Source organism: Lynx canadensis, chromosome C2 (assembly GCF_007474595.2).
Source record: "Lynx canadensis isolate LIC74 chromosome C2, mLynCan4.pri.v2, whole genome shotgun sequence".
Classification (NCBI taxonomy): Eukaryota; Metazoa; Chordata; class Mammalia; order Carnivora; family Felidae; genus Lynx; species Lynx canadensis.
Genome location: NC_044311.2, coordinates 113,181,275 through 113,199,226, shown reverse-complemented (window position 1 = coordinate 113,199,226; position 17,952 = coordinate 113,181,275).

Genomic DNA, 17,952 nt, shown 5'->3' with positions numbered 1-17,952 from the left:
CAGAAAAATTTAATAGTGTAACTACAAGTATAAACTCTAATTATAAAGAAAGAACCCAAATCCTTCTCTTCCTTCTTACAGAGAATGCTATAGAGTGGGAGGGGGCAGTGGTGCCCTGGATAAAACTCTAATCCGGGCCAACTTTCAGAAAAATCATGATTTCATATTGCTTCCAAATCTGTGTAGCCATCAATGAGTAGATGGCTAATAGTACAGTTGCTTGTTTCAGTAAGCCTGGGGCACAGCCTGGAAGCCAGAAAGTAAACACATTAGTGATTGATAGACTCTGCATAGTAATGTAAAGCTCTTCCCAGCCTATGTTATATTTAGAAAAACGGTTTTGTTTTCCTCAAAATTATTCTAGACTTTGGCTCTATTTATTTTAGGGAGGTGTGCATGAGCTTGGTTTGGAAGGGCAACAGATGTGTTTTGAATATTTGAGCCTTTCACTATAATCCTTTATTGAGGAAGCTGATGCATTTCATCTTTTTTGCACATCTGAGCCACTCTTATTTTGAATATCCACTCACCATCCAAGATACTGTTCTCTGCTGATTTCTATCTTCAGTGTTTTATCTACAGGTATATCAGTTCCTAGGGTTCCCTATGGAAAGTCTTAACATATTCTATTAAATTGAACCATATGACATTGTCATTTTGTAGGCCCAAAGCAGCTGAATGACAGTGCTTTCATGTGGTTCAGTTGAGATCATCTGGACACTTCTGAATGGCTTATTTCTTCAGTAAGGGCCAAAGAAATTCACTGGGAATAATTAGGCAGCCAGAATCTGGCCTAGCCCAAAAAGAACACGTGTTGAAAAATATGACCATATGACCACAACACTTTGTAGTTCCATGCCTCAAACTCAGCAAGTAATCTAACAAATTTCTTACCTTTTGTATTATTTCAGACGTGTTTTATAAGCCATTTCAGATTCTCCCAGGCTCACTATCTCTTGTTCCTGCCACTGCTTGTAGGCTCCAGCCATCATATGTAGGTACAACTTGACAGTGCCCCACATCCCTCATTTCCTGTTTTAGAGCTTCCTATTTTTGCTCCCATGCCCTCACCACTATCATTGCAGAACATACATAACCCAGCAGGGGAACCAATGGCCAGTGGGAGACAGGAGCCAGTGAATAAATTCTTCCCTCTTTCTATGTTTCCCATTGATCATGGACAGTCTTGGGACACTATTATATAGCTTTTGGAATGATTCCTCTGAATCTGACAATTAGTCACACTTAGTATCTAGCTCAGTAACACCTCAGATTGCCTCTCGACCTGTTTCATCATCCTTTTTCCATAACTTTATTCCCTCATAAAGTAATAGCACAGTGTCCCTCTGCCTCAGCAATGCTTTCTGAAGAACCCAGGCTGTATCCAATACTGCTCTCAAATTCCGATCAAAGTCACCTTTGGTAAAACACATGCACTGAAGTCTGAGAAGCACTCCCCTAATATTTTTTTTTTCACTTTTAACATAGACTTTATTTTTAGAGAAGATTTAAGTTCATAGCAAACTGAGTAGAAAATCAGAGATTTCTCACATATTTCTACTCTGACCTCCACATAGCCTCCCCCACTATCTACATCACAAGACCTAGGATTGTGAAGAACATAAAAGCCACCCATAAGTAATCATAGTGATAATCAGTTGATCAAAAACTACCTTGGAAGTTCTGATTCTGGGTAAGTTGGAGAAAGCACACTCCACCCTGTCTCCCCTCTGAATATAACTGTATAGCCTGCATAGACCACCTATTTGAATGCATGGACCTTGAGGACTGAGAAATAAATAATGGCAGGAAGACTGAAGAAAACCAGAATTTAATGTGCCACCAGTCATCAGTAACTATGCCCATTTTTCCTGTGGTATCCTCACTCCCTGGGTTTAAGGCTGCATCAAACCCAGAATTGTGATTCTGTGCAGAGCTTCAGCAGAAATTCTAGCACAAAGAGTAGAAGTTTTTAATGATCAGCAAAAGTTAAGGAAATATTGCATTCTTTTCTACACTGTGTTGTGCATCAGCCCCCAAACAATCTCAGGTATTTATTCAACAGCAGCAACAATAACAACAGCAGCACTGGGGAACTCACAGCTAAAATTCTGAAGAAGATGAACCCTCCTCTACAGTCCTTATGGTCCCAAGAAGTTGCAGCAAATGCTCATTCCCTTTGTTCTCTTTTCCCACTGCTTGGTGCCATACAAGGGCACACTCCAAGAGTATGGTGGAGTAGGGTGCACAAAGCACCAGCTTTCTAGCTGGAGGATCAGAAAAGGGAGCCCCAGGAACTGGACAGTATACGGAAGATTGGGAGAGGGAGGAGATCGGCAAAACAACACCATAGAGTTGTTTACAGACTCTCAGCCTTAACCTCAGTGTGGGTCTGAGTATAAATAATGTGTAGACTTTAAGAACCAAACTATAGGATAGACTATGACCCAAATTCAAGATTGGCCACTGGGTGGCACACACATGGACTAGAGGTTTTTGGAAACAAATAACATTGAAACTATAATTCCTATGAAGCTAGTTGGAACTTGTGCCTTGAACTCAACCAGGTTGAACGCCTGCTAAAACAAAATTATCAACAATCTCCATAGAATTTAATTAACAGTGTCTCGTAATATTCGAAATGCCCAGCATACAATGCAAAATTACTAAGTATACAAAAGCCAGGGAACATTCACAGGGGAAAAGAAAAAGCAGGTGATGTCAATGCCAATGGAACACAGATATTGGAGATACCTAACATATTTATCTAACTTTAAAACAGCTTTTGGGGCTCCTGGGTGGCTCAGTTGGTTAAGCGTCTGACTTTGGTGCAGGTCATGATCTCATGGTCTGTGAGTTTGAGCCCCACGTTGGGCTCTGTGCTGACAGCTTGGAGACTGGAGCCTACTTCAGATTCTGTGTCTCCCTCTCTCTCTGCCCCTCCCCAACTCATGCTGTGTCTCTCTCTGTCAAAAATAAACATTAAAAAAAATTTAAAACAGTTATTGTAAAAATGCCCAAAGTAGAGATGAACATTCTTGAAACAAATGGGTAGTCTCAGCATAGAACTAGAAGATATAACAACAAAGAGGAATGAACATTTTAAAACTGAAGTGTACAATAGCTGGAATAAAAACTGACTGAATAGGTCCAATTAAAGAATGAAAATGGCATTTATTTCTTTTTGTTGTCTGATAGCAGTGACTAGGGTTTCCAGTACTATGTTGAAGAGAAATGGTGAGAGTGGACATCCTTGTCTTGTTCGTGATCTTAGGGGAAAAGCTTTTAGTTTTTGCCCATTGAGGATGATATTAGCTGTGGGGTTTTCATATATGGCCTTTATTATGTTGAGGAATGTTCCCTCTAAACCCACTTGTTCAAGGTTTATGTCATGAATGGATGTTGTTTTTTGTCAAATGCTTTTTCTGCATCTATTGAAATGATCATATGCTTCTTATCCTTCATCTTATTGATGTGATATATCATGTTCATTGATTTATGAACATTGAACCACCCTTGCAGCCCAGGAATAAATCCCACTTGATCATGGTGAATTTTTGTTTAATGTATTGTTGAATTCAGTTTGCTACTATTCTGAAGATTTTTGCATCTATGTTCATCAGGGATATGGGCCTGTAGTTCTCTTTTTTAGTGGTCTCTTTATCCAGTTTTGGTATCAGGATAATGCTGGCCTCATAGAATGAATTTGGAAGTTTTCCTTTTTCAGTTTTTTGGAATAGTTTGAAAAGAATAGGTATAAATTCTTCTTTAAATGTTTATTAGAATTCATCAACTGGCCCTGGACTTTTGTTTGTTGAGAGTTTTTGATTGCTGATTCAATTTCTTTACTGCTTATTAGTCTGTTCAAATTTTCCATTTCTTTGTGTTTCAGTTTTGGTTTATAGGTTTCTAGGAATTTATCCATTTGTTCTAGGTTGTCCAATTTGTTAGCATATAGTTTTTCATAATACCCTCTTATAGTTGTTTGTATATCTGTGATGTTGGTTTTTATTTCTCCTCTCTCATTTGTGATTTTGAGTCCTTTCTCTTTTTTTTCTTGAGAAGTCTGGCTAGAGGTTTATCAATTTTATTGACTTTTCCAAAGAACCAGTTCCTGATGTCATTGATCTGTTCTATTGTTTTTTAGTTTTTATATCATTTATGTCTGCTCTACTCTATTATTTCCTTCCTTCTGATCATTTTAGGTTTTGTTTGTTCTTTCTCAAGCAACTTTAGGTGTAAGGTTAGGTTGTTTACTTGAGATTTTTCTTATTTCTTGAGATAGACCTGTATTGCTATAAACTTCCCTCTTAGAACCACTTTTGCTACATCCCAGAGGTTTTGGACCATTGTGTTTTCATTTTCATTTGTTTCCATGTATTTTTTTTTTTAATTTCTTCTCTCTCTCTCTCTCTCTCTCTTTTGTTTTTCCCTGGTTGACCGATTTATCGTTTGGTAGCATGCTGTTTAGCCTCCATGTATTTGTGGTCTTTCTAGATTTTTCTCTTGTGGTTGACTTCTAGTTTTATAGTATGTGGTCAGAAAAGGTGAGTTTGATCTTCATGAATTTGTTGAGGCTGGTTTTGTGGGCTAATATGTGACCTATTTGGGAGAATGTTCCATGTGTGCACTTGAAAAGAATGTGTACTCTGCTGTTTTAGGATGGAATGATCTGAATGAATGTATCTGTTAAATCTATCTGTTTTTGTGTGTCATTCAAAGCCATTGTTTCCTTGTTGATTTTCTGTTTAGATGATCTGTGGATTGATGCAAGTAGGGTATTAAAGGTAAGGAAGGAAGTAAAGGTAAGAAAGAAGTAAAACTTCACTGTTTGCAGATGACATGATACTATATAGAGAAAACCAAAAGACTCCATCAAAACCTACTAGAAGTGATAAATGAATTCAGTAAAGTTGTGGGATATAAAATCAGTGTATAGCTGTTGCATTTCTATCCACCAATAATGAAACAGCAGAAAGAAAAAATAAGAAAACAATCCCATTTATAATTGCACCCAAAATAATAAGATATCTAGGAATAAACCTAACCAAAAAGGCAAAAGACCTGTACTCTGTAAACTATAAAACACAGATGAAAGAAATGGAAGATGATACAAAGAAATGGAAAGACATTCCATGTTTATGGATTGGAAGAACAAATATTGTTGAAATGTCTGTACTACCCAAAGCAATCTACACATTTAATGTAATCTCTATTAAAATACCAACAACACTTTTCACAGAACTAAAACAAACAATTCTAAAATTTGTATGGAATCACAAAAGACCCTGAATAGCCAAAGCAATCTTGAAAAAGAAAAGCAACGCTGGAGGCATCATAATTCTGGATTTCAAGTTATATTACAAAGCTTTAGTAATTAGAATAGTATGGTACTGGGACAAAAATCAAAGGCACAGAGATCAAAGGAACATAAAAGAAAACCCAGAAATAAACCCATAACTGTATAGCCAACAAATCTTCAACAAAGTAGAAAAGAATATCCAATGGAAAAAAAGACAATCTCTTCAAAAAACGGTGTTGGACAAACTGGACAGCAACATGCAAAAGAAGGAAACTGGACCACTTTCTTAGACCATACACAAAATTACATTCAACATGGATTAAAGATCTAAATGTGATACCTGAAACCATTAAAATCCTAGAACACAGGCAGTAACTTCTTTGACATCAGCCATAGCAACTTTTTTTAGAAATGACTACAGAGGCAAGGGAAACAAAAGCAAAAATAAACTATTGGGACTATATCAAAATAAAAAGCTTCTGCACAGCAAAGTAAACAGTCAACAAAACTAAAAGGCAACCTATGGAATAGGAGAAAATAGAAAATATTTGCAAATGACATGTTCAATAAAGCATTAGTATATAAAATAAAGAACTTATACAACTCAATACCCCAAAAACAAATAATCCAATTTAAAAATGTGCAGAAGGCATGAACAGACATTTCTCCAAAGAAGACATACAGATGACCAACAGATGCATGAAAGTATGCTTATCATCACTTACCATCAGGGAAATGCAAATCAAAATTACAAGATCACCTCACACCTGTCAGAATAGCTGAAATCAACAACATAGGAAACAGTAGGTGTTGGGGAGGTTGTGGAGAAGAAGGAATCCACTTGCATTGTTGGTGGGAATGAAAACTAGTGCAGCCACTGTGGAAAACAGTATGGAGTTTCTTCAAAAAGTTAAAAATAGGGGTGCCTGGGTGGCTCAGTCAATTAAGCAACCGACTTCTGCTCAGGTCATGATCTTGCGATTCATGAGTTCAAGCCCCACATCAGGCTCTGTGCTGACAGCTGGGAGCCTGGAGCCTGCTTTGGATTCTATGTCTCCCTCTCTCTCTCTGCCCCTACCCCGCTCACACTCTGTCTCTCTCTCTCTGTCTCTCTTTCTCTCAAAAATAAATAAAGATTTTTTTTTTAAGTTAAAAATAGAACTACCCTCCAATCCAGCAATCACACTACTAGGTATTTACCCAAAGAATACAGGAACACGAATTAAAATGGATACATACACCTCTATGTTTATAGCAGCATTGTTTACAATAGCCAAGATGTGGAAGCAGCCCAAGTGTCCATTGATAAAGAAGGTGTGGGGGGTGTGTGTAATTGAATATTATTCATCCACAAAAAGAATGAAATGTTGCCATTTGCTAAAGAGTATAATGCTAAGTGAAATAAGTTGGCCAGAGAAAGACATACCATATGATTTCACCCACATATGGAATTTAAGAAACAAAACAAATGAGCAAAGGGAAATAGACAAAACAAGAAACAGACTCTTAATTATGGAGAACAAACTGACAGTTACCAGAGGGGAGGAGTGTAGGGGATTGGGTTAAGAAAATGATGGAGATTAAGGAGTAGATTTGTGATGAGCACTGGTTGATGTATGGAACTGTTGTATCACTATATTATACACCTGAAACTAACACAATATGTTAACTAACTGGAATTAAAATAAAAATTAAAAACAAAACAAAACAAAACGATGAGGGTTGCCTGAGTGGCTTAGTCAGTTAAGCGTCCAACTTTGGCTCAGGTCATGATCTCACAGTTCGTCTGTGCTGACATCTCAGAGCCTGGAGCCTGCTTTGAATTCTGTGTCTCCCTCGCTCTCTGCCCTTCCCTTGTTCACACTCTGTCTCTCTCAAAATTATATAAACATTTTTAAATTTTTTTTTCAACGTTTATTTATTTTTGGGACAGAGAGAGACAGAGCATGAACGGGGGAGGGGCAGAGAGAGAGGGAGACACAGAATCGGAAACAGTCTCCATCCAGGCTCTGAGCCATCAGCCCAGAGCCCGACGCGGGGCTCGAACTCACGGACCGCGAGATCGTGACCTGGCTGAAGTCAGACGCTTAACCGACTGCGCCACCCAGGCGCCCCAATATATAAACATTTTTTAAAAAAGATTTAAAAAATGAATGAAAATGAGAGGAAAGACTCCATGAACATGAAGGTAGATTAATAGAAATTATCCAATTTGAATAATAGAAAGAAAGATTGAATTTAAAAAAATAGAGCCTTATGGAACTGTAGGATAACATCAAAAAGTCCATTTTCATATAAGCAGTATCCCAGAAGGAGAAGAGAGTAAGGAGCATAAGAAGTATTTTAAGTAATAATGATGAAAAACTTCCCAAATTTGATTAAGGGCATAGCATACAGATTTCAGAAGCAGGGCTTGAAAACATCTAGAGAAAATGACACATAATTTATAGGGAAATACCAATTCAAACGACTGCTGATTTCTCATCCGAAATCATTGAGGCCATAAGGAAATGGTACGCTATTTTTTAAGTGCTTTAAAAAAAATATAAACATGGAATAATGTCCAACAAAAATATCCTTCAAGAATAAAGATGTAATAAAGACACTCTAAGAATTACAAAAAGCAAGAGCATTTATTGCCACCAAATCTGCTCTAGAAGAATTGCTAAAGGAAATTCTCTAAACAGAAGGGAAATGATACCAGAAGGAAACTTGACATCCTGTGTTCTTTAAAACATATTTGACAGTTAAAAATATGTTATGGGGGGGTTGCGCCTGGGTGGCTCAGTCAGTCACTTAACAGTGTCTGATTCTTGATTGAGGCTCTGGTCATCATCTCATGGTTCATGGGATCAAGCCCCATATTGGGCTCCATGCTGGCAGCGTGCTCACATGCTCTCTCTCAAAATAAATAAAATTTTAAAAAAATTTTAAATGTGTTATGGAGTACCCAGGTAGCTCAGTCAGTTAAGCATACTACTGTTAATTTTGGCCCAAGTCATAGTCTTACAGTTTATGTTTTTGAGCCCCACATGGGATTCTCTCTCTCTGCCCCTCTCCCACTCTCTCTCTCAAAATAAATAAGCATTAAAAAAATAAAAAAATAAATTTAAAAAATGTGTTATGGGGGTTTTAATTTATATAATGTAATGTGCAATACAACTACAAAATAAAGGGGGAGAATATAGGGTCAAATATGGCTCTTTCCACATAATTCTTGAAGTGGCATTTTTTTTCTAAGTAGACTGTGAAAAGTATGGTTGTTGTAATATCTTTTACAGAAATTTTTAAGTAATCTCCCAATGTGGGGCTCAAACTCACCCTGAGATCAAGAGCCACACTCTATCGATTGAGCCAATTCAGGTGCTCCTGGTTGTTGTAGTATCTAAAGAAGGCACTAAAAAAAACTATACAAAGAAATATAGTCAACAGTGTAATAAATAAGTTAAAATGGAACACTGATATGTGTTCAAATTATCCAAAAGAAGGCATAGAAGAAGAAGCAGGGTAAACAAAATGTGGAGGTAACAAACAGAAAACAGAATGGGAGACCTAACCTAAATCCAAACATATCAATAATTCAATAATAACATATCAATAATTTATCAATAATAAATGTAAATGGTGCAGAGGCACCTGGGTGGCTCAGTTGGTTGAGCATCCAACTCTTGATTTCAGCTCAGGTCATGATCCCAGGGTTGTGGAATCAAGCGTCATGTCAGGCTCTGCACTGAGTGTAGAGCCTTCTTGAGATTCTCTCTCTCTCCCTCTGCCCCTCTCCACCACTCACTCTCTCTCTCTAAAATAAAAAATACATTTCACACGTAAATGGTGTAAACACACCAATTAAAAGAAAAGAATGGATAAAAACATTACTGAACTATATGCTCTCTATAAGTAATTCACTGCAAGTATAGTGATATAAGTAAGTAAAAAGATAAGAAAAGACTTACTGTACAAACACTACACTATTCAAAGGAAAGCTGGAGTAGCAATATTAATATCAGACCAAGTAGATTTCAGAGAAAGGAAAATCACCAGGAATAAAGATGGCCATTACTTAGTAATAAAGGGTCAAGTCACCAAGAAGATAACAATTTTAAATGTGCACTTACCTAAACACTTCTTCAGAATACATGAAGAAAAATTGACAGAACTATAAGAAATCTATCCATGACTATAGTTGGGTACTTCCATACTTCTCTCTCAATAATGGATAGGCCCTGTAGACAGATATCATCAAGGATATAAGAACTGAAAGTATCATCAACCTGCTAGGTCTAAATGACATTCATAGGACACTCAATCCAACATCAGAGTAGCACTTTTTTTCAAGTGTATATGGAATATTCACCAAGTCATAAAACAAGCCATAATAGATTCAAAACAGTTGAAGCCATTCAAAGTGCATTCTCTGACCATGAAAGAATTAGATTAGAAATCAATAAACATTAAAAAATCACTACTTAGAAATTATACACTTCTAAATAACCCATAGGTCAAAGAGGATGATTCAAGGGAAACTAAAAAAATATTTGTAACTAAACAAAAATTAAAATGCACCACATCAAAATTTGGAAGCTGTAGTTAACAGCATATATATTAAGGAAATATATAGAATTAAATATACAGCATTAAATTAGAAAAAAAAGGAAAGATTTGAAGTCAATATTATGTTTCTATGTTAAGAAATAGAAAAAGAGGAGCAAACCTAAAGCAAGCAGATTGAAAGAAATAATACAGATTAGAGTAGACACCAATGATACTAAAAACACAATAGAGAAAATAAATAAAACCACAAGCTGGCTCTTTGAAAACAAAACATAACTGCCATAGCTGTGAAATGGGTTCTAGGCCTTGGGTGGACCTTGCTTTGATCCACATATTCTCTCATCTCCTGATCTTGATCGAGTTATTAGGTAATTCTCACTACTAGAATACAAGACACTCTATATCGTAAAACCAGCTTTTTTGCGGCAACCAGTCAGTATTCAGGGTACTTTTCTAGGGCTTTGACCAGCCATGGTAAAATGAACTATTTAGAAATTATACCTAAGAACTGAAAACAGGTAGTAAACCACAATATTGTATTATTTCTTTTTTCTCCTTCTGTTTTCGTCAATGTGGGTGTGTGAAGATACCTATGTAAACACACATGCATGTATATATGTTTGAATCAAGACAGATGTAGGACACTGAAAAAAAAGGTGATCTTTTACAAAATTAATTTAAAAGTAGAAATTATAAGTTAATACAAGTGATATCCTAAAGTTTCATAGAACATTCATCATCTGAAAATACCAAGATAATATATTTAAAACTGTTAATGAGGTTTCCAAAATTTTTAAAATTCTGTGCTCTTAATTTCACATTGGCATGTTTTGTAAATCTGAGATGGCTGTATTTCAACAGTACTGATAATTTCATTTCCTGCTGTTAAGTAAAGGCAAAATGGCATCATGTTGTATACAATTCTAAAATTTACAGTAGGTATATAAAGAAAAGTGGGAGAAGTGAGTAATCACAGTATTAAGTTATATAAGCATGCCAAAATCACAAGAACTTATCCATTATAATCAATATTCCATTCAATTTGTGAATGAATGTAGGAAGAATATCCTATATGTACTGACTTGCATTTGTTCATTTAGCCAACTAAAATAAGGTATCAGTGACTAAAACTGGGTTCATTGATAGCAAAGTAAAATAATAAAATGATAATGCAAATTATCCATTATGCCAAAAATCAGTCATCAGGGGTACCTGGATGGGTCAGTCAGTTAAGCATCTGATTCTTGGTCTCAGCTCAGGTCATGATCTCACAGTTCATGAGCTCAAGCCCCATCGGGCTCTGCACTGATGGCATAGAGCCTGCTTGGAATTCTCTCTCCCTCTCTCTCTCTCTGCCCCTACTCCACTCATGCTCACTCTCTCTCTCTCTGTCTCTCAAAATAAAGAAATAATCCATAACAAAACATGAAGAAGAGATATAATTTCTCCTTTCATGCCCCTCTTGCAATCCATCAGCAAATTCTGTATTTTAAAAGTCTAGAATCTGACCTCACACCTCCTCCATTAGTATTTCTCTAGTCCAAACTACCATAAACTCCTGTCTAGACCCCTAAACTCACTCCCTAGTTAGACCCTCTGCTCCCTTCTAACCTCAACAACAATTGTTCTCCTACACAGCAACCAGTGTCATTTTTGTTTCTAAAAAATAAAACATATCACTCTATCCTTAACCTTTCAATAGCTTTCATCACATAAACCCCAAAATATTGCCAGAGTCTACAAGGGTTCCTATCTAACATGTTCTAGCTATATCTTTAGCCTCTTTCCTAATAACTGCTTGCCCTCACTTACTGCACTCCAGCTTACTATTTATCAAATGAGCCACTCTTTCTAATCTCAACACCATTATATTCTTTCTTCTAGTTGGAATGCCTTTCCTTAGATCCTTGCATACCTCACTGCCTCATTTCACTCAAGTCATTTTCTCAGAGTTGTCATCTCTGACTATTATATTCAAATGAGCAAATCCATCCCTTTCCCCTATTTCATTCTGCCTTATTTTTTCTTATTGCACTGTATCACGACTTGGTATTATTATATATACTTATGTATATTCATTGTTGGTCTTTCACACTAGAATATAAACCCCATGAGTGCAGAAAATTTGTCACATACTGCATTCCAAGTGCGTAGGATACTGCACCGTACATTTTAGGCCCATATTTGTTGAATTAATTAATATGTAAGCCAATACATGTAATTTTTGCCCTGGTTCACAGATTTTGGGCGCATAATAAGGAAATAAAATTGGAATGTTAGTGAAGGTTAATGCTGTGTTAACTTAAACAAAATATTAAATTATTCTGTGATTAACTATTTTTTATATGTTCATTTCTATTCCTAACGATATTCTTAAGCTTCTAACCATGAGGTACTGGGATAGTAGTATATGATCTTTTTCATTGTTTTAAAAATAAGCTTAGACTGAATGATGATTCTGGTATAAAGAAATAGGTTGCTGATAGACCAACCCTCCTACAGAAAACTATAAATGCTGGGCAGCAACAAAAAAATCCAACTACCTGAAGGTTCTTGAGAATGAACAGAAGCTGGCATATTTTGGAAGGGAGTTGAAACTTAGAAGGCAGCACTGCACTGGGGTGAGTTTTGAGGTGTTTTTTTGTTTTGTTTTGTTTTTGTTTTTTGTTTTTTGTTTAAGTAAGCTCTATGCCCACAGTGGGGCTTGATCTGACAACCCCGAGATCAAGAGTTTCATATTTTACCAAATGAGCCATCCAGGCGACTCCATTTTGAGGCTTCAATTCTGAGAACAGGTCACAGTCACAGCTAAAATTCTGGGCTGCTAAACCTATGATAGAAAATCTATATTTTGCCCTGAAGAAAAGAGGACAAAAATCATGGGACAACCAAAGCCGCTGCAAAGTAAACGGAGGAACATTTAGTAAAGGATAGATCCAGAGAATAGGAGTCTAAAATTCTAAGTATAAACATCCCCAAGTCTCTGGCTGAGTCCCAAACCAGGAACAAACAGCGGGCAGACTCAAAGCAGCTTACAGCTACAACTAAAACAATGAAATAAGATTTGATTTGCTGTCCACAATCAGCAAGGGCAAGTTTACAGTTTCAGTTTAAACAATTTAATGTCCCTATAAAATAAAAATGACAACGCTCTCTCGAATTACATGATAGAATCCACAGTCTACAGCATAGCATTAAAAATCTAAGAGACGATCCAAATTTACTCGACATAATGACTCATTTTCAAAGGAAAAGCTAACAGAGGTCAACACAGATGACTTAAATGATCAGGTAAGGACTTTAAGGCAGCTTAGTAATTTATCTCAGTGAGATAAAAGAAAAAAAATCTTATAATAAATGGAAATTTTCAACAGAAAAATAGAAAATATAAAAGAAAACTGAAAGAAATTCTAGAACTAAAAAATATATCGGACACTAAGAAACCACTGCATAGACTAACAGTAGAATGAAAATGACAGAAGAAATAATCAGCAAACTTGAAGATATAGATCAAAAGAAATTTTCCCATGTGGAGAAGACAGAGAAACATGGAAAAAACAAAACAAAACAGAACCTCAGGATTCCGTGGCATCATATGAAAAGTTATATTTGTGTATATGTGTAGTTGGGAGTCCCACAGGGAAAGGAAAGAGAGAATGGGGCAAAATAAATTTTTGAAGAAATAAGGGCTAAAAATTTCCCAAACTGAATTAAACACATAATTTATAGATTCAAAAAGCTCAGCAAATGCCCAACAGAGTTAATACAAAACAAAACAAACAAAACCCCTAGGTACGTCATAGCAAATGGTTGAAAACCAAAGAAAATTTCAGAAATATCCAGGGTCAGGTGGAGGGAATCCACCTTATATACTGAGTGATATAAACTACTGTGGATTTCTTACCAGAAATGATCTAAGCTAGAAGACAGTAGTACAATATCTTTAAAGTGTTGAAAAAAAAAGTTGATCCAGAATAATAAGATTGAAAACTAAGAAAAAAAAATTCACCAGCAGCTTTGCACTACCAATAAGAAAATTCTTCAGGCTAAAAGGAAATGATACTAAAGAGAAACTAATTTTCAGGAAACAATGAAAACCAATGAAATGGTAAATATTTGGGTCAATATAAAATGTTTGGGTTTTTTTTGCTTTAATGTCGTTAAAGTACATGTGAATGTCTGAAGCAAAAAGTATACCATATTGTGGGGTTTATAATATATGTAGATGTAATACAAATGAGATATAGCAGCTGCAGTATAACTGATAAGGTGAATCATAAAGGATCTAAACAGTTGTAAAACTATGTTGTACATGAAGTGATAGAATATTAATTCTAGTAGTGAAAATTAAGGATGTATATTATAATCCTTATAGCAACTATTTAAAAAATGTAAAACGTATGTTAAAATGCCAATAAATTGAAATAGAACTCAACTGACCCAAGCAAACATCATCCATGATAGGACAAATTAAAATCATGTACTACCAGCCACAAGAAGAATATAACATTACTTTTTGGTGTATTTTTGCCAAGAACTCATAGGCTGAATTTAGCCATAAGGAAACACCAGGCATACCAAATGAAGAGATGTCCCCATTACCCCCAACCAACAAAACAAAACAAAACAAAACAAAACAAACAAAAAAAAAACTGGCCCTTAATATTCAAAAGTTTCACAACCATGAAAGTCAAAAAAAGACCAAGGAACTTTTCCAGAATAAAGGAGACTATGGAGACATGACAACTAAATGTATTATGTGATTCTGGATTGGATCACTTTGCCATGAAAGACACTGATGAGACAATTGGCAAAACATGAATGGTGTCTGAGGCTAGGATGGTAGTATTAACATTAATTTCTTGATTTTGAGGGTTATATTTTGGTTACTTAGGATTTTAGGACAATGGCCATGTTAAGTATCATCAAACTATTGAGGGGTGTTAGGACATCATTTTGACAACATACTTTCAAATGGTTCATTAAATAAAAGGATCTCTGTACTATTCATGTAATTTCTCAGTAGGTATTAAATAATTTCAAAATAAAAATTATCTGTAGATAAAAATAATTTTATATGAAATAGCAATATAGAGCAAATGGCATTCTCCATGAGAAGAACCAGAACAGAATACAGTAGATGAGTAATTTATTTTCAAAAAAGGTCTGAAATTGCATCACTCATATAAAAATTGACTACCTGAATATGTTGATAATTGCAACTAGCTTGGTAATGTGAATATACTTCTATGAATTACAGCATTCTTGAAATTTAAAGATATAATATTAGAAAATACAGTACTACTGCCAATTTTTTAGGGGTAAAAATAACCACTAATCATAAAGATGGATCACATGACTTTCTGGATTTTACAATATTAATAACATCAATTTGACAACTTTTAGACTGAATCCAAGGTAATAGCTATGAGAAAGATAATTGGTATAAGAATGTCACACATGTCAAACTAATTCTTGCATATACTTGATTTGGGTCCTAAATTAGATAGTTGGTTAGTAGTAAGATCTTTCCTGCCTGATTTACTGGTCTAACCTGCCTTTGTCAGTAATTGGCAGCTGTAAACTCAAATTATGTAGGTCGTATTAGAATCTGTGTAGCAGTTTCTCTACCTGCATATTTCTCATACCTTATCATTGTCATTTACTTTTAATTATGTAATTATTTTATTTTTTATGAATTTTTCTTTTTGTTTTTATTCTAGAGAGAGAGAGAGAGAGAGTGCAAGGGGAGAGAGGGGCAGAGGTGGGGAGAGAGAGAGAGAGAGAAAGAAAGAGAGAGAGAATCTTAAGCTACATGTTCAGCATGGAGCCCAACGCAGGTCTTGATGCTATGACTCTGGTATCATGACCTGAGCTGAAATCAAGAGTTGGATGCTCAACTGACTGAGCCACCAGCCACCCCAATTATGCAATTATTTTAAAGAATGTAGCAAAGAGTTCACTTAAAGGTAGTTTCATATTAACATACCAAAGCTTTTGAATATCCTTATGTTACACATAGTATTTGATGATTCACAATGTAGTAGCACTCATTTACTGCAATGTTTTCTCACTAATTCAGACAGTAAATATTAATTATGTGTCCATTGTTGGGCTAGTATTGTGTACACTCCTATCGGACTTTAATATTGCTTGTTATCTAATATAGATTTTATCTAATTGTAAATTTAATTGATTATAAATTTATCTAGTTTTATCTAACGTAGATTTATAATATAGATATATAACAACAGGTGTATGAAACTGGTTGTAGTTGTGGGACTTTATGATCTATACTTCTGGAGCTGAGATTTGTGAAATCTATCCTTGACCCCAAGTACAGCCTGCCCAAGTGATACAGTTAGGCACTTTCTTGTCCCTTTTCCCATGTACATGTTTCTATTATCACATTGTCTTGTAATTTGTAACTTTTGCTTAGTTCTATTTCCATCTCAGAGACTGAGCTTGTTGATGGTTGATTCCAGTCACCAAACATAGGGCCTAGAAGTATTTAATAAGAGGTTAGTGAATGGGCAGAAGACTATAAAATAACTTTGTAAATGAAATATTTTCTTTTATTTTTTAAATGTATATTCCTCCTACCAACTCTCCTAAGGAAATTTGAAGCAGCTAATACTAGAGTCATGAATACTAGGTCAATAATCTTTAGATTCTATTTATGTATTTCAGAACTTTCTATTTTCTTGGTTTTGTTTTGTGTTTCTGAAATGTAGACTGATTAACAGGCTTTTCAGTAAACATGTCCTTTTTTTTTTTTAAAGTTCTCTGATTACCTTCCTGACCAACTAAGGAGTTTTGCCAACAAATAGCTACTTGTTACATTTTCTTTAAAGATATTTTTTTTCTAAGCTAGATTGTGTTTTATTTAAGCTATCCAGACCAAATATACCTATAGAATATACTTAAGTGGTAGGAAGAACTGGAATGAAAATGGCAGAATTTTAAATAAGTAAGTTAATTTCCCTTCCCTCAGGTTGCAGGTGGTTGATAATTTTATAGAGGCAAATTCTATACTGTGGTGCGGTCAGCTACTTCATTTGATAATATACATGATAGATCATTTGAAGTGGAGTTTAATACCAACTGTGAGGTTCAAAAAACATTCATTTAAGTGTCTTCCAGACTTGGTCATTCAAAGTATGTCAGTACATTTACCTGTATGAGAAGTAAGCCAAATGATTTATAATGGAAACTGACTACCTAGAAGTGCTTATTTGAGGAGCTGAAACAAAAAGTAGAAGATAGAATACAGGCATGACTCAATTTTAAGATGGTTATTAATATGAAATTATGACAATTATTTTACTTCCATATTTGAGTCAAAATATTCCTATTGTAACTTTTTGAATTCAGTTTTACCTTTTGTCATAGGTTACTCCTTTTTCTCTTTACCAGTAAAAAGTTGACTGGAAGAGGTGAGGAAGGAATACAATTGCGAGGATAGACTGAATGAAATATTTGATGTTGAATGCTTTTGTTAATTATTTGCAAAACCAGTTAAGTTATAGTTTGATGAGTTTATACAAATCTTTTAAAATGTAAGTGGAGTTATTGAGAAATGTACTTGCTACATTAATTTTTTTTTTAAGATTTTATTTTTAAGTAATCTCTGTACCCCACATAGTGCTTGAACTCAATGTGATCTAGAGTCACATGCTTCACAGGCTGAGCCAGCCAGGTACCCTCGTACTTGCTACATTTCTAAAAAATCAAAATTTTATCCACTACAGTAACACTTAGTTTTATAAGCTTCATACAGATTTTTTTTGTTACTACATTAAGCAGTATTTTTAAATAATTTTTTTGAAAGTTTGTCAATGATATTATTTCATAATGGATCATGTAAGATTTTCATAGATAAGTATGTCAACTTTATATTCAGTGATATATTCAGTACTTCATCACTCCAGGTTATACGCAAAGTGGATACACTTTTATTCCATTCTATACAAAGAAAATTCATGAAAATGAAGTAATGCTAATCTCAATTTTGGTTAGGTAAAGTCCTGACGTGAAAACTGGTTCATCTTATATGATAGCATATATCACTTCCAGCTGCTTTCTCTCTCTAATCAAAA